The sequence below is a fragment of the Microcaecilia unicolor genome, chromosome 5 (genome assembly GCF_901765095.1).
Source record: "Microcaecilia unicolor chromosome 5, aMicUni1.1, whole genome shotgun sequence".
Lineage (NCBI taxonomy): Eukaryota > Metazoa > Chordata > Amphibia > Gymnophiona > Siphonopidae > Microcaecilia > Microcaecilia unicolor.
The window spans coordinates 247,558,226-247,583,864 of NC_044035.1; the positions used below are offsets into that span (position 1 = coordinate 247,558,226).

The 25,639-nt window shown below is 43.2% G+C and overlaps 1 protein-coding gene across 2 annotated transcripts in view; it reads left to right on the top strand.

The window, feature by feature from the left end:
- The first annotated feature begins 10,726 nt into the window (after positions 1-10,726).
- The window catches only part of TMEM39A (transmembrane protein 39A), a 149,305-nt gene continuing 134,392 nt past the window's right edge, over positions 10,727-25,639 (top strand). For both annotated transcript variants that reach the window (XM_030203931.1, XM_030203930.1), the window contains exon 1: positions 10,727-11,049. The gene's annotated coding sequence lies outside the window, so the exon portion shown is untranslated. The remainder of the gene's footprint in view (positions 11,050-25,639) is intronic.

Here is a 25,639-nt window from a genome sequence, read left to right on the forward strand (position 1 = left end):
GCTGGAAAAGGGGAAGATGGTAACGGGAGTAATGCTGGAAAAAGGGAGAAGATGGGGACACAGGACAATGTTAGAAAAAGGGAGAGGTGGGGACACCAGGACGGCAGATGCTAGAAAGTGGGAGATGAGGAGACCAGGTAGGCTTGTGCTGAAAAAGGGGGAAGAAGGGACACAGAAAGGGCAGATGCTGAACTTGGGGGTAGGATAAGGATAAGGACAAGGGACACAGAAGGGAGATGCTGGACAGGACAAATAGTGGTGCAGAGGAAAAAAGAATGGTGCACTTGGAGACAGAAGAAATGTAAGATGGGCAAGAGACCCTGTAAAGGCAGAAGAAACAGAGAAAAACAGAAAAGAGACAGTGGGACCAAAGCAAATGAGAAAATTGTTCAAACAACAGTAGAGGGGTCCGAGTGCATTTTATTAAGTCATTTTGGATGTACTGCAGCACAGATTTTGATGGGTAGAACCAGAGACTGCAAATCCCACTTGAATTTGGGATGTGAGTTCACACTAGAACTGGTTGAGAAATCTCCCTTCCAGGGGCATAGCTAGATGACAGATTTTGGGTGGGCCTGGGCAAGAAGTGGGTGGGCACCAAGTGTTCTCCCTCCACCTCCCCACCCCCCCAAAACGAAAAAAATATCTCGGCTGGCGGGAAAACACTTCTTTCCACCTTGGCAGTCTGCAGCATGCTTACGCTGAAAACTGAGCATGTGCAGGTGCCAGTATCATGGAGAGTAGCATTTTCGTTACCATCAGGGGGAAGTGTTCAGCTGGCAGAGCTTGGGATCCCCACCAGCTACTGCTAAACATGTGCTATTGATGGGTGGGCCTGACCCCTAAATGGGTAGGCCCCGGCCCACCCAGGCCCACCTGTGGCTACATCACTGCTCCCTTCTGGAACTGGATCACTTGGCAGTTCTATACACAGCTATTTGATAGTAGGGACATAAAACGAAAGATCAGTACCCAATAGATATAGAGAACGAAAGGAAGAAGACAAGAGGCAAGATAAGAAATGGAAAGGCCAACCTGGAAAAAAATTTGTAAGGCTGACTCATGGAATGTGGAAAAAAAGACTGGTACCAGCCAAATTCCCAGACAACAAAGGTAGAAAAAATTATTTTTATTTAATAAGTACATAAGTAATGCCACACTGGGAAAAGACCAAGGGTCCATCGAGCCCAGCATCCTGTCCACGACAGCGGCCAATCCAGGCCAAGGGCACCTGGCAAGCTTCCTAAATGTACAAACATTCTATACATGTTATTCCTGGAATTGTGGATTTTTCCCAAGTCCATTTAGTAGCGGTTTATGGACTTGTCCTTTAGGAAACCGTCTAACCCCATGGAGCAATATAACGGCATTATAACATCCTCACACCTGTTTCCATACCTTTCCTAATAATACCCAACATTCTATTAGCTTTCCGAGCCGCAGCAGCACACTGAGCAGAAGGTTTCAGTGTATTATTGACGACTACTACTACTACTTAACATTTCTAGAGCGCTACTAGGGTTACGCAGCGCTGTACAGTTTATTTATTTATTTTTATTTTTGTTACATTTGTACCCCGCGCTTTCCCACTCATGGCAGGCTCAATGCGGCAGGCAATGGAGGGTTAAGTGACTTGCCCAGAGTCACAAGGAGCTGCCTGTGCCGGGAATCGAACTCAGTTCCTCAGTTCCCCAGGACCAAAGTCCACCACCCTAACCACTAGGCCACTCCTCCACTCGGAGGACAGTCCCTGCTCAAAGGAGCTTACAATCTAAAGGATGAAATGTCAAGTTGGGGCAGTCTAGATTTCCTGAATAGAGGTATGGTGGTTAGGTGCTGAAGGCGACATTGAAGAGGTGGGCTTTGAGCAAGGATTTGAAGATGGGCAGGGAGGAGGCCTGGCGAATGGGCTCAGGGAGTTTATTCCAAGCATGGGGTGAGGCAAGGCAGAAAGGGCGGAGCCTGGAGTTGGCAGTGGTGGAGAAGGGTACTGAGAGGAGGGATTTGTCTTGAGAGTGGAGGTTATGGGTAGGAACTTAGGGGGAGATGAGGGTAGAGAGGTAGTGAGGGGCTGCAGATTGAGTGCATTTGTAGGTTAGTAGGAGAAGCTTGAACTGTATGCGGTACCTAATCGGAAGCCAGTGCAGTGACTTGAGGAGAGGGGTGATATGAGTATATCGGTCCAGGCGGAAGATAAGACGTGCAGCAGAGTTCTGAATGGACTGAAGGGGGGATAGATGGCTAAGTGGTAGGCCAGTGAGGAGTAGGTTGCAGTAGTCAAGGCGAGAGGTAATGAGAGAGTGGATGAGAGTTCGGGTGGTGTGCTTAGAGATGAAAGGGCGAATTTTGCTAATGTTATAGAGGAAGAAGCGACAGGTCTTGGCTATCTGCTGGATATGCGCAGAGAAGGAGAGGGAGGAGTCGAAGATGACTCCGAGGTTGCGGGCAGATGAGACGGGGAGGATGAGGGTGTTATCAACTGAGATAGAGAGTGGAGGGAGAGGAGAAGTGGGTTTGGGTGGGAAGACAATAAGCTCGGTCTTGGCCATGTTCAGTTTCAGGTGGCGGTTGGACATCCAGGCAGCAATGTCGGATAAGCAGGCCGATACCTTGGCCTGGGTTTCTGCAGTGATGTCTGGTGTGGAGAGAGAAAGCTGGGTGTCATCGGCATAAAGATGATATTGGAAACTGTGAGATGAGATCAGGGAGCCCAGGTGGAGATTGAAAAAAGAAGGGGACCAAGGATAGATCCCTGAGGAACTCCAACAGAGAGCGGGATGGGGGTGGAGGAAGAACCATGAGAATATACTCTGATCCCTTTCTTGGTCCGTAACTCCTAACATGGAACCTTGCATGACGTAGCTATAATTTGGGTTCTTTTTTCCCCACATGCATCACCTTGTACTTGCTCACATTAAACGTCATCTGCCATCTAGCCGCCCAGTCTCGTAAGGTCCTTCTGTAATGCTGGCTCATGGCAGAGCTGTGCAGTGAGCACGTGCTGGAAAGAAAACTAAAAATAAAGCACTCCAGGACTTCAAAAAGGTATGAAAAAATGTTTAAATGTTAATTAAATGCTCTATAATGTTAAAATGTTATAATTTATTGTAAAATTTGTGTTTTGGAGTTGTTTAGTGTACTTTATGTTAGTGCAGGGGCTCGTGTCATGTTATGACATGGTAAAGGTTCTAAACTGTGTGTTTAGGCAGTTGGGAGGTAGCAAGGCCGTCTAGAGACTGGGCCGGGCCCGGGACAAGGCCGGGCCCTGGGCCCCCCCCCCCCCCCCCCGAGGTCATCGCCGCTCCCCCCTCCACCTGACCCCCTCCATTCGCCACCGGGCCGGGCCCCTGCATTGAAATCATAGCGCCCCTCACCTCCATGTGAAAGCGCTGCAGGCAGCAGATCACCTCCCTTCTGGCCTCCTTCCCTCCCTGTGTCCCACCCTCGCGGAAGTTACATCAGACGAGGGTGGGACACAGGGAGGGAAGGAGGCCTGAAGGGAGGCGATCTGCTGCTGCCTGCAGCGCTTTCACACGGAGGTGAGAGGCGCTGTGATTTCAATGCAGGGGACCCGGCCCGGTGGCAGACGGTCGACGACGGAGGGCGGGTGGGGCCAGTGGCGTACCTAGCGTATTTGACACCCGGGGCCTATCATTTTTTAACACCCCCTCCTCTATATGAAAAATTATTTTTAATAATAATCCACGAGTCACACAACAAGGGTGTACCTAGGAAAAGGCAGCATCTTAAACATTGCAGTGAGTGCTAGAACATCAATACACCCATTGTAAAACTACACAAGACATTAGTAAAAATGATCTTGCCAACACAAAACCATGTCTTTTTCACATAGAACACAGATACATCCTCACCAAGGATAGAATAAGCAAACACAAACTAAAAATAGAAATGTGTAGACAAAAATTAAACTGAACCCCCAATAAGTCAGATTCTGCATACAATGCAACGCCACAGAAACAGTGATGCATGTCCCCTAGTATTGTGCAATATAAAGACAGCAGAGGTAAATTTGAAAAAACTGACAAATACCAATCACCGCTTTACAAATTAACAAACAGAAATAAAACAAAAAATGGAAAATAAGATGATACCATTTTATTGGACTAATACATTTTTCAAATAGCTTTCAGAGGCCAAAACCTCCTTCCTCAGGCCAGTATGTTACGGTATCCTGTCCTGACCTGAGGATGGGGTTTTGGTCTCTGAAAGTTAGTCAAAAATGTATTAAAATTAGTCTAATAGAAAGATCACCTTATTTTCATTTTGTATTTATCACAACTACAATATTACTTTATCCTAAAGCAAAAAAATAAAATAATAAATCTTTTTCTACCTTTGTTGTCTCTGGTTTCTGCTTTCCTCATCTTCCCTTCACTCTCTCCCTTCCATCCAGCATCTGCTCCCTCTCTCTCTCCCCCCTCCCTTCCATCCATCCAGCATTTGCCCACTTTCTCTGCCCCTTCCATCCAGTATGTGCCCCCTCTGTCCTTTTTACATGATGCATTCCAACATCTCCCCCTCGCTCCATCTTTATCTCTCCTCCATCCATCTTCTGCTTTCCAGTATCTCCTATATATTATCAACTCAGGTGAATTGTCATTAACATGCAGAATCTCAACAAGAACTTTAGAATGGGCAGGTAATCCGCCCCCATCTGTTGCTTGAATGTCTATTTCATGCATTCTTGTTTCTTCAAAATCAATGGAACCCTGGACAGTTATTTACTACTACTACTACTACTACTCACCAGTGGATTGGTTTAATTTAAAGACCTCAGTAACTTTTTCAGATACCTGACTGAAAGAATAGGTTATTTCTCCATATGAGCCCTGGTCCTTATCAGTGGCTGTAACTTTGCAGACCAAGGAATTTTGAACGCTGTTTTACTTTAACTCAACCTTATACGCTAATTGGCTAAACTGAGGAAAATTATCATTGGCATCCAGAACTAAAATCGTTATTTCAGTAGTGCTGGATTTCGAGCGGTTCTTATCTCCCCGGTAAAAGCTGGATCCACATTATACCTCCTCCAATCAATTCCACAGAGGAGGACCCAGCTTTTACTTATGGATGGAGGGCAAGAAATGAAGAAGAAAGGAGGAAAGTAAAGAAATAAATGGAAAGGAAGCCCTGGAAACGGAGTTAAGAGAACAGATAGAGAGCAGCAGAATCAGAGACTCGGACCAATATGGATAGAAAAACAAAATCACCAGACAACAAAGGTAGAAAAAATCATTTTATTTTCATTTTAGTGTTTGGAATATGTCCAATTTGAGAATTTACATCTGCTGTCTTATTTTGCACTGGGTATACTGGAGCTGTAACAGCTTACAGAAATGATTTATAATGAAAAAAAATCATGTTATTTTTTTCTCCTATACTAGTATATTTTCAATGATGTCTGTTTATATGCGCCATGGCTGGTGTAAGGGGTGTGGCTATCATAGGGGTGGGGTCAAACATGACCCCGCCCATAATGAGCACCGACACCTGTTATTCAGGTTAAATTGCCCTGTTGGCACTTTGCAATAATTAGATTTTGGGTTGCTGTTTGGGCACTCGGTCTCTGAAAGGTTCACCATCACTGTGCTAGGGTGTTCCCTACAAATGACACACTGCTTACGTTTTATAACAAATTACTACTTTACCTATGAAAAGTTATTTCGTTATTATTTATTACATTTGTACCCCACGCTCTCCCTCACACAGCAGGTTCAATGTGGCTTACATAGTAAATAGAATTACAAAGCATTGTAAGGAGAACATTACAAATTGTAATAAACATAGTAATAGGTTTTAAGAATATGTGAATTGAACATGGAAAGGTAAACAAGGTATGATAGGCAAAAGGAAGGAGATTGGGAGGGGTAGGGAAGATGGAGAAGAAATACTGGGGGATGAGTATAAGGAGTTTGGGAGACATGGTTTAAGGTATAATCATCTTCAGAGCAGGAGTTGTGTGGGTGGGCTTATAAGGTTAAGTTGGGTCGTTAGGGTAAGCTTGCTTGAAGAGATGTGCCTTCAACGTTTTTCTGAAGGGTAGATAGTTGTTAATTGTTCGGATGGATCTTGGTAGAGTGTTCCAAAGCTGGCTGCCCAAAAATGAGAACCTGGATGCATAGGAGGTTTTGTATTTAATTCCTTTGCAGTTAGGAAGGTGTAAATTGAGGGAAGTAATTGAGGACATTGATCTGTTTCTGATTGGGAGGTCGATCAGGTCATTCATGTAGCTAGGGGATTCTCCGTATATGATCTTATGAATCATTGTATGGACTTTGAAGTTTATTCTTTCTCTGGTGGGGAGCCAATGAAGCTTCTCTCGAAGAATACTTCCTCTGTGTACAGCTGTATGTTGCAGAAGCTGGCATGTTTGAAAATATAAGTGAGAAATAAAAATGCTACCAACAATAAAGAACGACAACATGGATGCAGCAGCTCATAGGTTTGTTTGCTTTATTTTATGTGTACGCAGAACGACAGCTGCGCAGGGAAGGGAAACATAGACAAACCTAAGTAGCTTTTTGATGTCGTGCTGTCTCCTGTTCTGAAACCTCCTTGGTTCCAAGCCTTGTTCTGGGCCACCAGAGATTGTGACATCACTAGTGAGGGCCCTTACAAGGAACCATTGGACCCTCATGCTTTGCCATTGCAACACAGGTCTCCTAGTGGGTCTAGCTTGTGTATTGCACTCCAGTCCTGCCTCAGCCTGTTTTTGCCCTGTCTCCAGCCCTGCCTTTGTTTGTTCCTGTTGGCTCCAACTTTGACTCAGCTTGTTCTTGCCTTGTGTCCAGTCCTGCTCCTGCAGTGCTTCCTGCCTTCCATTTCCAACCCTGCCTCCAAGCTCCAGTCCTGTCTTTAAGTTCCAGCCCTGCCTTCCAGATCCAGCCTTGTTTCCTGTTTCTGTTAGTCTAGACTCTGGTTGCCTACTGTGCCTTATCTGGTGACTTGTCTGCTGCCAGTCAGGGCCCGGCTAACCTTTGGATTAACCAGGTAGCGCCAACTCGGCTGCAGCCCAAGGGGCTCACCTTTCCTGAACCATGACAGAAGCTCTGTCTCCTCCACAGAAAAATTTGATTCCCTTTGCAGAGACATAGCTGGTACTCTGAGGAACATTCCTCCATGTGTAGAGGTATATGTGCACATTTTGCACGTGGAGGGAACGTCCTGTTGTTGAAACAGATATTTTTTGGACGTGTGGACCAGTACTGCTGTTGCATGTTTTGCATGGTGTATTTTTGATTGGCGGAAATGTTTATTTCTGGATATCTAGGAAATTTTCAATGTTTCCTCTTTCAAAACATTTTTTTAGTGTATTTTTGAATATTGAAAAACGTTTAGTTTTTCTTTCATTATGTACTTCAGTTTTTAAATATTTTGCCGTTTGGATGTCATATCGACAATGTCCCTCCATATGAACTTGGAATTTTGGGTTCTGTGGTTAACTGGTTTAAGGACTTTCTAATTAATTGTAGTTATTGTGTTCTAAAAGACGGTGTTAAATCTTCTCTCTGGGAACTCAATTAGTGAGGTCCATCAAGCCTCTAGGACTTACTGCTGCTGTATAACTTTGGCACACCAGTTCACACCTGAAGACTAATCTCTCTGAAAAAGTCCTTTCTTGAAATAACCACATTTACTCACAGTTAACTGCAGATCAGAGGTTGTACCCCACTGGCAAAGAGTCCCCTGGTACTAAGATTAGCAGTAGGTCAGAGCTGGCACAATGGTGTACAATGCCCTCCTCTTTCAGCACCATTCAAGGTAAGAACTACATTCTCTAACAAAAATGGCCACTACCGCATGGACTACAACAGGAAACAAAACAGGGCACACTCTGACCCAGTTAGCAGGGGGGAAAAGTACCATGGGAGTAGAGCCCTGTACCCTACACCCACCACAATGCATTGCTAATGTGACTCTGCAGGGCACCTAACAGAAAAGGTGTCACACTCACCCGACAGCCACATCGCAACCAGGGAGGGAAAGGCTGTCGGAGGATACAACACATTCTGCTGTCATGGAGGTGGGTACAGCATTTGAGGCTGGCATACAGGCTGGCAAAAAAGATTTTTAGTTTTATTTTTTTTTAGTTTGGAAGGGGATTGGTGACCACTGGGGGAGTATGGGGAGGTCATCCCCCATTCCCTCCAGTGGTCATCTGGTCAGTTGGGGCACCTTTTTGAGGCTTGGTCGTGAAAATAAAAGGACCAAGTAAAGCCGGCGAAATACTGCTTAACGCCGCTTTTTTTTCCATTATCGGCGAAAGCCGGCCATCTGGTAGCCACACCCATGCCCGCCTTCGCTAATCTACCGACACGCCCCCTTGAACTTTCGCCAGCGAAGCGACGGGAAAGCGGCAAGCAATGCTGTCAAAAATGCCGCTTTTAAGAAATCGCCGGCAATCTCCCGATTTGTGTCGGAAGATGGCCGGCGATCACTTTTGATTATAAGCTGGATAGTGTCTGAGGATCTGAAGGCGATGAAACAATCACCCCTCTCCCTGTCTGTGCATATCAGCCTCTCACCTCCTAGGACATATAGCTCCCTTGGATTTCTACTACCCAAATGCATTATTCTGCACTTCTTTGCATTAAACTTTAACTGCCAAACATTAGAACATTCTTCTAAATTTTGCAGATCCTTTTTTATATTTTCTACTCCCTCCAGGGTGTACACTCTATTACAAATCTTGGTATCATCTGCAAAAGGGCAAACGTTACCTTTTAACCTTTCGGCAATATCGCTCACGAATATACTGAACAGAATTGGCCCCACACCGATCCTTGAGGCACTCCATTGCTCATCTTTCCTTCCTCCAAGTGAATTCCATTGACCACCACCCTCTGGTGTCTGTCAACCAGTTTGTAATCTACTTTGGGTCCTAACTTCAGCCTGTCAAGTTTATTCAAGAGCCTCCTAGCAGGAACTGTGTAAAAGGCTTTGCTGAAATCCAAGTAGATTAAATCTAGTGCATGTCCTCGATCAAATTCTCTGGTCACCCAGTCAAAGAATTCAATCAAATTCATTTGGCATGACTTACCTTTGGTAAAACTACATTGCTTCAGATCTTGTAACCCATTGGATTCCAGGAAATTCACTATTTTTTCCTTCAGCAATGCTTACTTTACCAATAACTGAAGTGAGGCTTACCAGCTTGTAGTTTCCCGCTTCTTCTGTGTCACCACTTTTGTGAAGAGGGACTGTATCCGGTCTTCTTCAATCCCTCTGAACCTCTCCCTTGTTCTGGGAGTTATTTTTGATTTAACACTTTATTTTGAACCCAAGTAAACAACATAACTAGGAAAAAAAATTTTTGTTACCTAAAATAGTTGAGATTGACTTGCTCCTTGCATTTTGCTTTATTGGTCCAATTGATGATACTTTCTCAATTGGACTATTGTAACTCTATTTACATTGGTATTTCAGCTTCTACAGAATACAGCTGCAAGAATGATTTTTAAATGTAAAAAACATAAGGTTACACCCTTACTGATCAGACTTCACTGGTTTCCAGTAAATGCAATAACTATTTATAAAATTTCTTGCTTTACTAAGACATCTTTTTTTATGGTCAAGCGCCTCAGCATTTGTGTACCATGCTAAAACAGACCATCATCAGTTTATACTTTTAGATCTAGTCACCAAAACTTACCGGGTATTTCATTTTCCTTCAATTAAAGGGGTTCTTTATAAGAAAGAAACATTTAAATAGTTGTTTTCTCTTCCAATCTGCAACTATTTGGAATAGTCTCCCACTCAAAATTAAGCTGGAATTTTTTTTTACTTTCCTTTTGGCAAAAAAATGAAGAGGTTTCCTTTTAATAAGCTCTTAATTGAATATTTTTTCCAATAAGTTCTTGATTGTGTAAATTATGATTATAATTATGTTTTAATTTTAGACATTGTAACTTCCAAAGTCGTGCTTTGGTCTTTCTTTGTATAGCGCATAGGACCTTTTGGAATAAGTAGTCAACAAAAGTTTGCATTTGATTAGATTTTCTTTCTTCCACCAGATGAGGTAAGACCGGTTTCCCTTTTCCTTCGGAAAAGATGTCACGACAAGTCTGACACATCGAACATTGCTGAACGGAAGCTTTCACTTTCTACCGAAAATGTTTCTGTATGAAACATAAAATAAAGATGAAGAAAATGAACACAAAACTAACCATCTGAACCAAGGAGAAGCAACATCAGTTATGTGCAGACGCACTACTTACTATAAGTCTCACCTACACTCGAGGTATAAACTACACTTAGAGGCATATTTTCAAAGCACTTTGGGAGGCTAAGTTCCATAGGTTTCTATGGAACTTTGGGAGGCTAAGTGCTTTGAAAATAAGCCTCTTAGGCACCTTTCCCTAGAGCTCTCTTTATAAAGAAACCTCAGTGAGAAAAGCCCCAGCGATCTCCACTGCTAGGTAGGTACTTTCTCCTTCAATTCCCTCTCTATTCTCTAATCACCCCGCCACCAATCTTTCATCTCCTCTACGTCTCCCATCATCTTTTTTTTTTTTTTTTTTTGTCCAATCCCCTGGTCAGCAGCATTTCCTGCAAAAGAAAGGGTTCAACATCCTCCTCTCCACAAAGCCGCCGCCGCCACCACCAATATGTCCGATCTAGCGAGCCGCAGCGCCTTACCCGCGGGCACGCAGCGCGCAGGCGTCGCGTCGCGCGGCGGTGACGTCGAGGCCGCTCACTGCCACGTCTCTCCTGGGCCGCGACGGAGAGGGGTAGTAGGGGGAGCTGGTGGTTTGTGTGTTGGGGGAGGGTCTCACTCTCTCCTCGGTCGCTCGGAACCCTTTCCCGGGACCTGCTCTGCCCAAGGCGGGTGCCCGCTGCCCTTGGTGCCCGGGCTGCCCCCTCCCTCCTGGGCGGGGACGGACATGCAGCCAATTGCAACTTTTCAGTGCTGAGGAGTTGTGGCCCTTGTGTTCTCGGGGGCCCTGGGCCCGTTACCCTTCCGTTTATAGTCGTGCTCCGAGGAGAACCCCGTCTGATGACTGAGCTTCAGCCGTCCCACTTTCATGTGTGAGTATCCTTCAGTGTGACTTTTAATTCATTTCCCTGTGTTGGTCCGAGCAGGGGCACATGCATGCTTGCATGCAGAGGGACTTCCTTTACCCCTAACAGAACGACTATCTCAACTTTATGGTTTTTGGCATTTATTTATATGCACTGGCTCTGATAAGCTAGCCACCAAGTTTATAGTATTTCATGCCACACTATTTTAACTTTTTTGGGGGGGAGGGGGAGAAGAATATAAAATATTTAGCTCATGCACTCGTCCCAACTACATCGTTTTTTTTTTTTTTTTTAAATGGAGTGGGTAGATGAAGAAGAAACCCATTAGTAGTTCAGAAAGTACTGGAGTCTGGGGGCTGCCTACACGTTTCAGGTATCCAACAGACGTCAAGGCTACAATACCCTCGTGCGAAAGGAATTGCGGGTTTCTCGTATTCATTCGTGTTAGCAGTTTTATTGTGACAGCAAACGGTGTCCTAAAGTCTTTAAGAGGGGACAAATGCAGGTATCTAAGTGGAGCTAGCCTCTTGGATTCTAGTCATGGATCACATAAATTTGAATCAAATTGTCAGACACAGGTATTTTGTACCACATTTGGAAAGCATGATGACTTTGCCAGTGCTTTTTCTTTGTAAGCAGAATAACTGTGTAATCATAGTGAATACTGTTTACTAGGTTTGCGATTTGTAATTCTTAGCTGAAGCTCAGAGGATCACCTCTCAACTCAAAATTCTAATAGTATGTGGTGAACTTTGCTGGTGCTGTTCCCAAATTCCACATGTTTTGTGTGTATATGCTTTTAAATGTCTGGTAGTGTAAGGATAAGGACATCACTGAAAACCTGATGGTAGAGTCAACTGCAGGGGAAATAAAGTAATATGGAAGCAGTTCTAGGATATTTCTGCATTCCAGGCTCACATGTACCAGCATGCTCAAGCTCTGTTGAGAAATATGACAGGCTACAAACTGAAGCAACAAACAATACTTAACTCTTATTTTAGCACATGCATTTTTAGCTCTTGCATATGGCAACTTAAAAAGAAGTCTTGAAATAATTAATCCTTTATATTATGTTTTTTCGGGGACATGGTAACTTAGTAAATGACAGCAGATAAAGATGAAAATGGCCCATAAAGTCTGCTTGGCTGCAGTTTGCCCACACTGGGTAAACATGCATCTAGAGTTTCATATGTAACCATACCCTAACTTTTTCTTCCTCTCTGACCCTCGCCCAGTGTTTTCAAAGCCGTTATGTAGCCTTTTAGGATTGTAACTGTTGCTCCATGCAGGCTGACAGAATGCTTTTTTAACAATTTGGTCTGTAATTGCTGCTCCATACAACCTACACAACATGCCTTTTAGATTTTTTTTCTGTAGCTGGCCCTTTGTGTGTGTTATGTAGTGTTTCATTTCATGTTTCTTGTTACTAAATACAAAATTAATTTTTCACTGTCAACTAATAATAATCTACTTGCCCTTCCATTGAAGCTGCTCTATAGAAAATACTCAGAAATCAAGTACAGAAAATAACCTGGCCCAAAATTCACATGACAGCTATGCTGCAAAACTCAAGTTCTTTTTCTTGTTGTACTGGTCAGATGAAGCAGCAGGTTCCAGCTATTTGTTTTCCTATATTCAGTTTGTTATATTTTAAGCATGTCAGAAGTTGAAAGCCGCCCAGCCTAGTTCAGGTCAGTCAGAGGTAGATAATTAACATGTTGGTTCTCCGGGTCAGGTATAGATAGATAATGAAATAAGTTTGTAATGATGATAGGTTTGGATAGGATGAACCATTTAAGCATAGTTATCTTCTAGTGTTCCAGTTTCCAGTGTCTTATCTATATACTCTAAATGAATTGGACAGTAAATGAAAAAAACCCTAAATCCCTTGTTCTGATAAACCACAAGGCCAAGAGTTAAAGTAGAAAAATGGAGGGCTGCAAACAGTGATGTCTTCTGAAGTGTGGGCCAATTAGACTGGTTCATACATAAAGATGCAGGGCATTTGGTTTTTAACCACTTTTTTTTTTTTTTTGGGGGGGGGGGGGGGGTAGTTGGGAAGCATAACTGTGCATCTTCTGAAATATTTGTGAGATGTGTGTAGTACTTTCCTCTGACTAAATTACACTACCTACATTTGCCATTGACTTACTAAAGTTTTTATCTCTTGGAGGCAAAATGGTAGAAATGGCCTAGTAAATTTCACCCTTAGGGGGGAGATAGCAACGTGGGCTACCATAAAGATGTGTTGTTTTACTGTTAACCCCACTACAAAATAGAACCTATGCTAAAATAGCATGAGCTAATGGTAAAATAACACGTCTTAATGGTAGCCCATGTTGATAATAATGCCCCTTAGAGTTGTTAACTCTTCTTTGAAGGGCAGTTTTTAAGCAGAGATATCTAGCTAACTCCTTAGTTTGCAGGGCAGAATCCGTTAAAAAGTGCTCCCTTTAGAGACAGTTTTATTTTATTTTATTTTTTTGTTACATTTGTACCCCGCGTTTTCCCACTCATGGCAGGCTCAATGCGGCTTACATGGGGCAATGGAGGGTTAAGTGACTTGCCCAGAGTCACAAGGAGCTGCCTGTGCCTGAAGTGGGAATCGAACTCAGTTCCTCAGTTCCCCAGGACCAAAGTCCACCACCCTAACCACTAGGCCACTCCTCCACTCCTAACTGTAGGACTTAAATCCTGTCTTCAGTCAGTAGGTTTTTCAGTGTACCTGACTCAAAGCAGGCCCAAACATACACAAATAGAAGTATACCCATGGAAAGGATGTGTGGGTCTTTCAGAATGAAAGCTCAAATCTCTGTTGAAAGTCTATTTTCAGCAAGCTTTTGGCTGTGACTTCTGATAGCCTGGGGCCAGTCCCTGATGCATAGTGTATTTGGTTATGCTCATGTCTCCTTGTATGAATGCTTGTCTTCTGTGCTATTACTACTGACGTTCCTTTCATATTATTTGATGTCAATGATTTTAATTGTATATTGCCTAGACCTAATGTTTTGGAATAGGTGGCTTAGCAAATTTTAATAAACATAAACATACTTTCCTGCTGCCCCATTTTGCTAGTGCAGGGTTCTCAACCCAGTCCTCGGGACACACCTAGCCAGTCAGGTTTTCAAGATACTCTCAATGAATAATATGTATGAGAGAGATTTGCATAGAATGGAGGTAGTGCATGCAAATTTAATTCATGCATGTTCATTGTGGATATTCCAAAAATCTGACTGGCTGATTGTGTCCCAAGGACTGGGTCGAGAACCCCTTTGCTAGTGGGTAAGAGTGCGCATGTTATGACCAGGACGGCGTACTTCTTAACCTATAGAGGAGATGAGCATTTTTCAGTGGGGCTTTATATATAAACAGCTGTTGTGTAAAAACTTTGGAAACTGCTCTCTGTTATTATTTTATGTTGGCAACACATAAATAGTCATGCCAATAAAGTTTCCTAAATTTGAGTACTAAAAGGTTTTTATGGCATATAGCATGGGGAAGCAGTGGATTGAAAGTAACCACTGGTGCAGAGATTTCAAGAATCCTTAATGTGAAAGAGTTCAGAGTAGTCATGGGAAGGACAGTCTTCAAATCCATTTATCCAGGTAGAATGGTATGTCTCAACTGTCGTCCTGGCCATCTAAAAATATACATGGGCTTCCATGCTCACATGCTGATTACTGGGTTAAGAGCTGTTCCATGATGGGTAGGGAGGGCATGTTTAGGTTGAGAAAATAAAACAGTATGCATATGTATTAATTTTCAAGTGTATATGTAGGTTTTCCACCTCTTCCTTTCTCTTTTGTCCACCAGTTACCCACAAATTGCTGTCGCTAAGTACATGGCTGCAAATTATAAAAGAAAAGCAAGATGCATTGATTCCTTTTCAAAACTAGCTGCAATTTACTTCAACTAAAACTGCTTGCATACATTGCAAGCAACATGAGCTATTCAAAATGGCCTTTTGTGTGTATAACTTTACAAATGCTTCCTTAGTTTCTAGGAATTTGACTGCATGCCTGTAGTACTGTGTGAGAAGCTAAAAGCATTTTAAGATTTCTGCAAATAATTTGTCTTGCACTGATACCATTGTTAGGTTTTATAAGTGATGTGGGATAATAAATAAGCTGCAGAATAATAATTGCAACTGAATGCCAAAATGTGACATGTCGTGAATAATCTGCTTGATTCCCTGGTGACAGCTATTAACATTGACTATAGCTATACTATAACAGTAGTTTCCTAGTCGGTACTCTGATCTCATCCTTGGTTCTCTGATCTCATCCCATGGTTTTCAGTATCACCTTTATGCTGATAGCGCCCAGATCTACCTCTCCACACCAGAAGTCTCGGCAGGAATCCAGGCCAAAATATCAGCCTGCCTGTCTGACATTGCTGCTTGGATGTCTCACCACCACCTGAAACTAAACATGACCAAGACTGAGCTTCGTATCTTTCCCCTTAAACCAACATCTCCTCTTCCCCCATTCTCTATTTCTGTGGATAACACTTTCATCCTTCCTGTCTCATCAGCTCGTAACCTTGGGGGGCCATCTTCAACTTTTCTCTCTCCTTCTCTGCACACGTTCAGCAGACTGCTAAAACCTGTCGTTTCTTTCTCTATAATATCACCAAAATTTGCCCTTTCCTTTCTGAGCACACTACCAGAACCCTTATCCACTGAGCAAACTACCAGAACTCTTATCACCTCTGGCTTAGACTATTGCAACTTGCTTCTCACAGGTCTCCCACTTGGCCATCTCTCTCCTCTTCAATCTGTTCAAAATTCTGCTGCACGACTTATATTCTGCCAGTGTCGCTATGCTCGTATTAGCCCTCTCCTCAGGTTACTTCACTGGCTCCCTATCTGCTTCCATGTACTCTTATTGACTTACAAGTGCATTCACTGTGCAGCTCCTCAGTACCTCTTCTACACTCCTCCCCGGGAACTCCGTTCATTGGGTAAATCTCTCTTATCTGCACCCTTCTCCTCTACCGCTAACTCCAGACTCCATTCCTTTTATCTTGCTATACAATGTGCCTGGAATAGACTCCCTGAGCCAGTACGTCAAGCTCCATCTCTGGCTGTCTTCAAATCTAGGCTAAAAGCCCACCTTTTTGATTCTGTTTTTAACTCCTAACCCTTATTCACTTGTTCAGAACCCTTTTTTTAATCATTCCCATCTTAGTAATTCCCTTATCTCTTATTTGGCCTATTTGTCTGCTAATTAGATTGTAAGCTCAGTCGAGCAGGGACTGTCTTCATGTTCAAGTGTACAGCGCTGTGTATGTTTTGTAGTGCTATAGAAATAAGTAGTAGTAGTAGTAGTAAATATGGATTTCTGAAATGTTAATAAAATTTACTGGCAAAATGTTGATTCTATTAATGTTTGAAAAATAATAAACTTCTTTTTAATTTCCTTTGTATCTGCTGAACGCAATGCTCCTCATAAGTGCTGGATTGATTGGAGCTGAGTCCTGTATTTACCCACAGAACAGATATAGCATGAGTGATGATAGTGCCAGTATACCTTGTTTCTATTCAGGAAGAAGTTTTGTCTTCAGGTGAGAGGAAAATTCAGACTTTGGTTCATGATAGTAGGTTTTCCTGATGTGGACCCTGAAAACTGTATTGAGACCAGCAGTCTATTTCATATAAATGACTGAAAGGCTTACATTGCTGGCCTGAGCAGGATTTGAACTGGCGGTCTCCGTTCCCACCCCAGCCTCGCAGGTTCTGGTTCTGTCCCTGTCTTTCCATGTGAGCTCTGCTTAAGCCTCAAACACTTATGATTTTATATTCTTTTTATTAAAGTATAAAAAGGAACAAAATATGCTGTGCAACTGTATAAATCACAAATAGAAGACAATAACAACAAGCAGCTATAATAACCCCCTCAGCACCACCCTCTAAGCTTCCAACCCCAACAATAGCTGACTTCTACTACTCCAAGGAATCCCAATCCATCCTGTTAAAATGTCCAGGGGTACAAAATACAACCCATTCTGTTTGCCCTAGCGGGGAAGAAATATGCCCTTTGAAGCACTGTTATAATTTTTTAATCAGTCTATCTCTCCTGTCTTCCACAGTCCTTTCTGCAATAGAAGATGTCTTCTTAAGATGCGCTGGAAGCAGGAATGTACAGGATCCCCCATGCAAATTTTGCTAGTTGTGGCCAGCATGTTTACTTGTTTTTCCAAAAAGTCAAAATATTGTGGTCTTCATCAGTCAAACAAAAATAACAGTCCAGTTCATTAACAGGCTTCAAAGTAGAAAATGACATGGGGACAAAGTTTGTCCTCATCCCCATTGGCTCTGTCCCATTACTGTGGGTCCCCATCCCCGTGCCATTCTCTAGTCTAGGTGTGTGCAGATCTGAAACTCTCCGCACACCTGCTATTGGTCAAATTACAATGGATGGACTGGGGAGGGCCTGATTTAACAGTAAAGAAAACTGTTTTGAGATCACTGGTAAAGCTGAGCACTACATAATACGAGATGGAGAGATGAAGCAAGGGTCAGGGTATGTGTGAGTTCGTTTCCTGAATTCAGTATAAATACTTATAGCAGTGGTTAGTAACAGGCAGTAGACATCTGTCGTCAGCAAGTAGCTATATTGCAGTTTGGATGTAGAAGAATCTAGGAAAGTTGGTGGCTATGATCATTGGTCTGCTGGTCATTTAGTTCTGGTTATTTCTTTCTATAATTTTTACCGTGTATTGGGCACACAAAGGAAAATAAAGACTAAAGTGATAGCTTTTTATTGACCTAACACTATATTTCTTAAGTAACCTTTGGTCACTGTCAAGTGCATGTTTGCACTGCCTTTTCTTGTCTGTTTTTTAGGCTTTCTTCTTGGTGCCTCACTCCAGAATTGTCCCATGCAAATTTTTATAAAGAACCTTGTTTGCTAATTTTTTCCCCTCATAGATAAAGACTGGGGAAAGGGCTTTCATAAGGCAGGCCTTAAAGGAGAAATACAATTAAAATCAGTTTTGTTTTGATGCACTCCCATGGGTATGAATGTGGTTGTCCCTCGGGTTCAGTATATCATGTCTAGATTTCCACGCGGAATTCGAAGCATATTCCCTAACAGTGCACATAACCTAATTGGTTAAGCCAGTCAGCGATATTAATTGGATGTTAAGAAGCAATTAGCATTAATTGGCATTAATTAGAACTTAACGCGCAGTACTCACTAAGCTCATTCTGTAACGTGGCACGTGTAAATTCTAATGCGTGTTGTCAAAAAGGGGGAATGGTTGAGTTGTAGGCGTTCCAAAAATTTACACGCAGGGTTATAGAATATACCTGCTCTGTGCCTAACTTAGGTGCTGGTATTTAAAACCTGGTGTAATTTCTCGTTACTAAATATAGTCGCGCAGACAGGTGATAAGTGTATTCTATAAACCACGCGTAAATGTTATAGTACACTTAGAAATGTTTTCTGCGCGGATTTTCCAGTCACCATATATAGAATCTAGCCCTGCGTGTTTAAATCATGCTGTGAAACATAGGTAGTAACGTGGGTAAAAGTATATGTGCTGTACAACAGTGTGTGTACTTTATGCTGTTGGGGAAAGTATGTGAATGTTCACTGTAACCCTGAAAGATGGTGCAGTCTGGGGTGGGTGGGGAGCATGGGCGTAGTTTGTTTTATTTGGGGGGAGGAACAAAGGGTTTGGTTTGGCACATTTGCATATTCATTTGCATATATACATCTCATACATATTCATTATAGCTATTTTTAAAAAACACACGCACCAGACTAAAATGCTGCATATGAAGCCAGCATATCAAAAACAATAGGGCCAGACACTTTATGAAATAACACAAAACCCTACAAAAAGACACTCAAAACCTATACAGAAAACTTAACACACAACAGCCCTAACTCGCCTATGAAAAGTCAGTGCTATAAATATTACACTGGACCCTAGAGCACCAGTATACCTGCTACTGGAAAATGGAACAGGCTGGACTATTACACATTCCTACACAAACATTACATGGTAGCAGAATCCATCACCTCAGTCACACGTTCAGAACATGGACAGACCCTTATGTGATACAAAATAGGGAACCACAAAAAAACATACCCACAAAAACTGAAATACAAATACAAATCTCTTCAAGAAAGCCAGACTCTTTAAGCAGTGCAAATACTGGTAAAAAAGAAACAGAAATGTATTTTCTCCTGTACTCTGCAAAATACAACAATAGAAAAAAAATGTGCCTGCTTTGTGAAATGTACATCTTAGTCCTTAAAAAGCATTAAATAAAAAGAATGTTTTCTTTTTTGCCTTTGTTATCTGAGCATTCTATTTTTCTAGTTGGGCTGGTCCCAGTCTCTTTTCCACTTTCCATGTGTCAGTCTTCTCCTAAATTCTTTTCCAGGTTGGCTTTTCCATCTCTTCACTCTTCTCGTCTTCTTCCTGTCCTTCTCTGCATCTGTCTGGCACTGATCTTTCATTTTACGTTTTATTTTCCTCTAGTTTTCTCTCACTCTTTACTCCTTAGTATCCCTCTACCTACTGGCTTTGAACATCTCCCTCTCATTCCATCTCCATCACTCCCCTTCTCCCCTCTGTCTCTCCCTTACCCAGTCTCTTAAATTCCTCCCCCATCTTTCACCCACTTCATTAGTTCCCCCATTCTCATGCTCTGTACTCAACCTCTTTGCTTTCATCTACCTTCCACTGCATCTCATCACCCTATCAGTCCCATCTCCATCCATGTCTCTCCTTCCTTCCCTTTCCTCCAAGGCCACTCTTCTGTCGCCCCTATACTCCATGCCAGATAGCTTCTCTTTCACCGTCTTTTTAACCCCTTTCTACCCTAACTCAACCCCCTTCAGAGACTCGTCCCCTTCTGCTATACCCCTCACCAATACCCCAGTCCCTTTTCAATGCCTCTTATCCTCTCTCCAGTATTCCAGGTCATTCACATTGTCTCAGCCTTTCCCTACATCATCCCTTTTTCTTTCCCTTCTTCTCATATCCCTCATTTCACATCCTGCTTCTTCACTCTGCTCACCATCCCTCCCAGTCCCATCCATCTCCTGCTCCTTCCTTCTGCTCACCACCCCTCCCAGTCCCATCCATCTCCTGCTCCTTCCCTGTGTTCACCACCCCTCCCAGTCCCATCCTTCCCTCTGCTCTGCCCCACCTCTCCTAGTCCCATCCATCTTCTGCTTCTTCCCTTTGCTCACCACTCCTCCCAGTCTGGATTGCACCCCTACAGGAGGTCCAGGATCGGCAAGCACACTCCGAGGAACGGGATAATTATCTTCTCCCCTTCCTCTGGCTCTGCAGTCTTCAATCCGTCTGGGCTCCTGGCAGTGTTAGCGATGTATACACGTGCCTTCAGTCTGCCCTGGAAGCCTTCTCTTCAACTTCCTGTTCCCACATAGGAGGGACCAAGGGACGCTGCAGAGAGAAGACTTCTTGGACACTGGGCAGTTTGAAGGCAGCGGTATATATTGCTAACGCTGCCGGGAGCCCAGACAGTCACACCTCTCATATTACCGTCCAGTCAATTTCCTTATTCAGATCTTGGGGGTATATAGGCCCAAGTAAAGTTGAATCGCTGCTCTTTTTGTTCAAGTAAAGTCAAAATATCCCCTCCCCGCACACTTTTTAATTCATATAAAACTACAAACTTTAAATCCTCAACCAGATGCTGAGCCTTATTCCATAGGGGGGCTTCCGTACGCTGCACCCTAAGATTGCTCAAATGTTGAGCTACTCTGTTTAACCTTTCTTCTAGTCTGACCAATTTACCAAAGAGTACAGGGACATTGTATCCCATAGATGACTTTTTGCGAATCACAATCAGTAAAAGAATGCAGTGAAAAGGCTTTACCAGAAGAATTTGGAATAGTTATAGAATTTGTTTCCAAAGCATACCTACAATAGGTACACTTATTACTTCTAAAATGACCTATTTTATCATTACTCATCTTGCCAATTTTCCTGACCACAGAAAGTTTTTTGCTTAAATTCCCCCTTAGTGTTCCTCCAGAAAGATTCTGATACTCCTTCCAGCAGGTGGAGACTGAGAATTCTGACTCTCGTGAGAGCCAATAAGAGCCCTGGCTAACTATAGTAAGACCCAGTATTCTCAGTCTGCAGCGGATGGAAGGTGGCGAGCTCTTCAGTCTTTTATTCTTATTTAATATTTCAGTATTTTCTTCCCTTTTTTCTGTTTAAGGCAAGCTTTATTGAGAACTGAGGCTGAGGCCTGTTGGGGGGGGGGGGGGTTCTCTTATAGCCTCGGGGGTGTTAACACTCAGGTGGCTGGGTCCCTCCCCCCACAGCTACCTCCTGACTTATTTACTTAGTGCAATTTGCTAAAAAAGTTTATCTAGTCAGCACTAACCTGAGCCCCTTTGAGGGAAGGGTGTTCTGAGGACAGGGAGAGACAGCCACATTGCTTCGCTGTAGTGTAAAAAATAAATAAATTTCAAAAGCACCAATAGAGCAAAGCAGTTCAGTTTTCAGACTTGCCGTGTCTTCTAGTGCAGCGGTAATTAGTTCTCCTGCTCTTTCGGAACTTTTTCTCTCTCTCTCTGTTTTTTTTCCCTTTCTTGGGTTAAAAAAAAGGCGTGCTTTAAAATAATGGCAGAGAAGTTGCGGCGATGTGTAGTATGCCAGTGCAGGGGGCTTATGGCATCTGGCATTTGCAAGTTTTGTACCGCCAAGTAAATAAGTCCCTGTTGATGGAGGCACAGCTCTGAAAGATGTACAAAATCAGCGTATGGAATCTATTTTAAAATCTTTGTCTCTGAACTGGCATTCCAGGCAGCTATCTATGGTTCTTTGGTAGCTAGAGCGTGGTTTTTGTGGTCCGAGAGAGTTTTAGATAGGTCTTCAGATGATTTCACCTTAGTAGACACAGAGGTGGCTAAGATAGAGATGGCCACAGCTTTCTTAGCGGATACCTTGTATGATTTGTTGAGGGCCTTTTCCAAATCTACGGCTTTAAGCATTGCAGCCTGTTTACTTTGGCTTCGAGGTTGGTCAGCTGATGCGGCTTATAAGTCTAAGCTTAGTAAGTTTCCCTTTCGAGGCTTTTTTCTGTTTGGGGACGAGTTAGATAAGTTGGTTAAAAGTCAAGGCGATACTAAAGTTCCTCAGTTGCCTGAGGATCATCCTAGGTCTGTTGGTCGTGGTCTTTCCAATGGAGGATATGGCAGAGATTTTCGTCGTTTTTGACCAGGATGAGTAGCTACTGCTCAAAAGTCTCGCTATTTTCAGAGATGCCAGTCCTTTCGAGGTTCCTGATGTGGAAGTAGAGATGCAGGCACTTCCTTCCAGACCCTTGCTAGTCCTTCCCAATTAAGGTTTCAGGGCCCATCCATTTCCAGTGGGAGCTCAGCTAGCGCAGTTTTATTGGAGGTGGGCCCAAATTACCTCCGATCAATGGGTTCTCAAGGTTATTCACGACGGGTATGCCTTAGAGTTTTCGTGGCCGCTGCCAGATGCTTTCCTAGAGTCTCCTTGTCGTTCTCATCTAAGGGCAGGAACGGTCAGGGTCATTCTGGAAAGGCTTCTCGCTTTACAGGCAGTCTGCCCTGTTCCTCCTTCAGACATAAGGACAGGTCACTATTTCATTTACTTTGTAGTTCCAGAAAAAGATGGGTCCTTTTGACCAATTTTGGATCTCATGGTGGTCAACTGGATGCTTAAGGTTACTAGTTTTTGTATGGAAATTCTGCGTTTGGTCATTGTGACTGTTCGATCAGGAGAGTTTCTGACGGCTCTAGATTTGACAGAAGCTTATCTGCATATCCCGATTCGTCCTTTGCACCAAAGGTTTCTTCGTTTTGCAGTTTTGGGCCAGCATTTTCAGTTTTGAGCTCTTCCTTTCGGTCTTGTTACAGCTCCTCATACCTCTATGAAGGTCATGGTGGTGGTGGTGGCAGTGACTCTCGGAAAGGAGGGCATTCTGGTCTATCCTGGACGATTGGTTGATCAGAGCAAAATTGTATCAAGAAAGTGTACAAACCACGGTGCGAGTAGTTCAATTTCTTCATTGGCTTGGTTGGGTAGTAAACCCTCTCAAGAGTTGTCTGATGCTGTCTCAGACTCTTACTTCTCTAGGAGTTTCCTTTGACACTCTGCAAGGTCGAATATTTTTGCCTCAGAACAGAACTGTTAAACTTCAGGATCAGATACGATCTATTCTTTGCAAGCTGGTACCATGTGCAAGAGATTATCTTCAAGTCTTAGGATCCATAGCTGCGACAGTCAAGGTAGTTCCATGAGCCAGTGCATATTTGAGGCCTCTCCAGAAGTCCCTCATCTCGTTGGTCTCTGCAGACAGATTCTTCGATGGTCAAACTGATTCTCAGGACTCGACAGCAAGGGAGTTTCCATTGGTAGCTTTGGAGACAAAATCTGGCCAAGGGAATTCCTTTAGACCCTCCTAAGGGTTATAGTGACAAACCGATGCCAGTCTCAGGGGCTGGGAAGCTCACTGTCTGGGACACGTTGCTCAGGGTCTTTGGTCCCAGGAGGAGGCTGTGCCTCAATCTTTTGTAAAGTATCACATATCATGTAAAATGACTTTATCTTTTTGGACAGACTGGATGGACCATTCAGGTCTTTATCTGCTGTCATTTACTACTACTACTACTTGTCATTTCTATAGCGCTACTAGACGTACGCAGCGCTGTACACTTGAACATGAAGAGACAGTCCCTGCTCGACAGAGCTTACAATCTAATTAGGACAGACAAACAGGACAAACAAGAGATAAGGGAATATTAAAGTGAGGATGATAAAATAAGGGTTCTGAACAAGTGAACAAGGGTTAGGAGTTAAAAGCAGCATCAAAAAGGTGGGCTTTTAGCTTAGATTTGAAGACGGCCAGAGATGGAGCTTGACGTACCGGCTCAGGAAGTCTATTCCAGGCATAAGGTGCAACAAGATAAAAGGAACAGAGTTAGCAGTGGAGGAGAAGGGTGCAGATAAGAGAGATTTACCCAGTGAACGGAGTTCCTGGGGAGGAATGTAGGGAAAGATGAGAGTGGAGAGGTACTGAGGAGCTGCAGAGTGAATGCACTTATAGGTCAATAAGAGGAGTTTGAACTGTATGCGGAAACGGATAGGAAGCTGGTGAAGCAACTTGAGGAGACGGCTAATATGAGCATAACGACACTATGTTACTCAGACACAAGCCTATGTGAGTTCTCTCAAACAATGCAACGGCAGTGGCATATGTCAGTCATCTTCTAGAGCAGTAGGCAGCTCTTCATGTCTTGGGCGGAGCTCCATCTCTCATACCTGTTGGCCTCTCATGTGACGGGGACAATGAGTGTCCAAGCGGACTTGCTCAGTCGTTACACTGTAGACCCTGGAGAATGGGAGCTCAGTGCAACAGCTTTTCAGATGATTCTCAGTCGATGGGGCTTACAAATCATGGATCTGATGGCTGCAGCGCACAACTTCAAGGTTCCTCGATTCTTCAGTCATCGAAAGGATCTCAGAGCACAGGGAATAGATGCTCTTCTTCAGATTTGGCCATCAGGCCTTTATGTGTTTCCTCCGTGGACCCTCTTAGGGCAGCTCATTCAAAGGATTGAGAGTCACGCAGGTCTGGTAATTCTAGTAGCGCCCAGTTGGCCTCGCAGACCTTGGTATGCCGATCTAGTACGTCTCACAGTCGACTTGGCTGTCAAGCTCCTGAATTCTGCGGACCTTCTAGTTCCTGGGGGATGGCAGACAGTCGTTCAAAAAGCATCTTTCAGAACACGATACCTTTCAAAGATATCACCAAAACAGGAAGCTAGAGTATCCCGATAGTGAGGTTGCAGTAGAGACCATAGTAGACCCAGGTATCTAAATAAAAATCAGACAAAACTTAACACTGTCAACTGCTGAGCAAGATGTAAATAGGAACAACAAACATAGTTTGGAATGTCTATATGTGAATGCCAGAAGCGTAAGAAATAAGGTGGGAGAGTTAGAATATATTGCACTAAATAAAAAATTAGATATAATAGGCATCTCTGAGACCTGGTGGAAGGTGGATAACCAGTGGCACACTGTCATACCAGGGTACAAATAATATTATAGTGATAGGGTGGATCGAATTAGTGGAGGGATAACATGTATGTTAAGGAGGGCCTTGAACCAATTAGATTGAAATTTCTGCAGGGAACAAAACACATCTTGGAATCCCTGTGGATTGAAATTCCATGTGTAGAGGGGAAAAGGATAGTGATAGGAGTGTACTACCATCCAGTTGGCCAGAATGAACAGGCAGATGTAGAAATGTTATGGGAAATTAGGGACGCAAACAAAGTGGGCAACACAATAATAATAATAATTCAGTGGAAACTCAAAAGAATAAAACCTTTCTTCCCAAGGGAAATATTCCGCAGCCTGGTACAATCATTGATGTTAAGCCACTTAGATTACTGCAATGCCATCTATGCCGGATGCAAAGAACAAATCATTAAGAAACCCCAAACTGCCCAAAACACAGCAGCCAGACTCGTATTTGGAAAAACGAAATACGAAAGCACCAAGCCCCTAAGAGAAACACTACACTGGCTTCCACTAAAAGAACAAATTGCGTTCAAAGTGT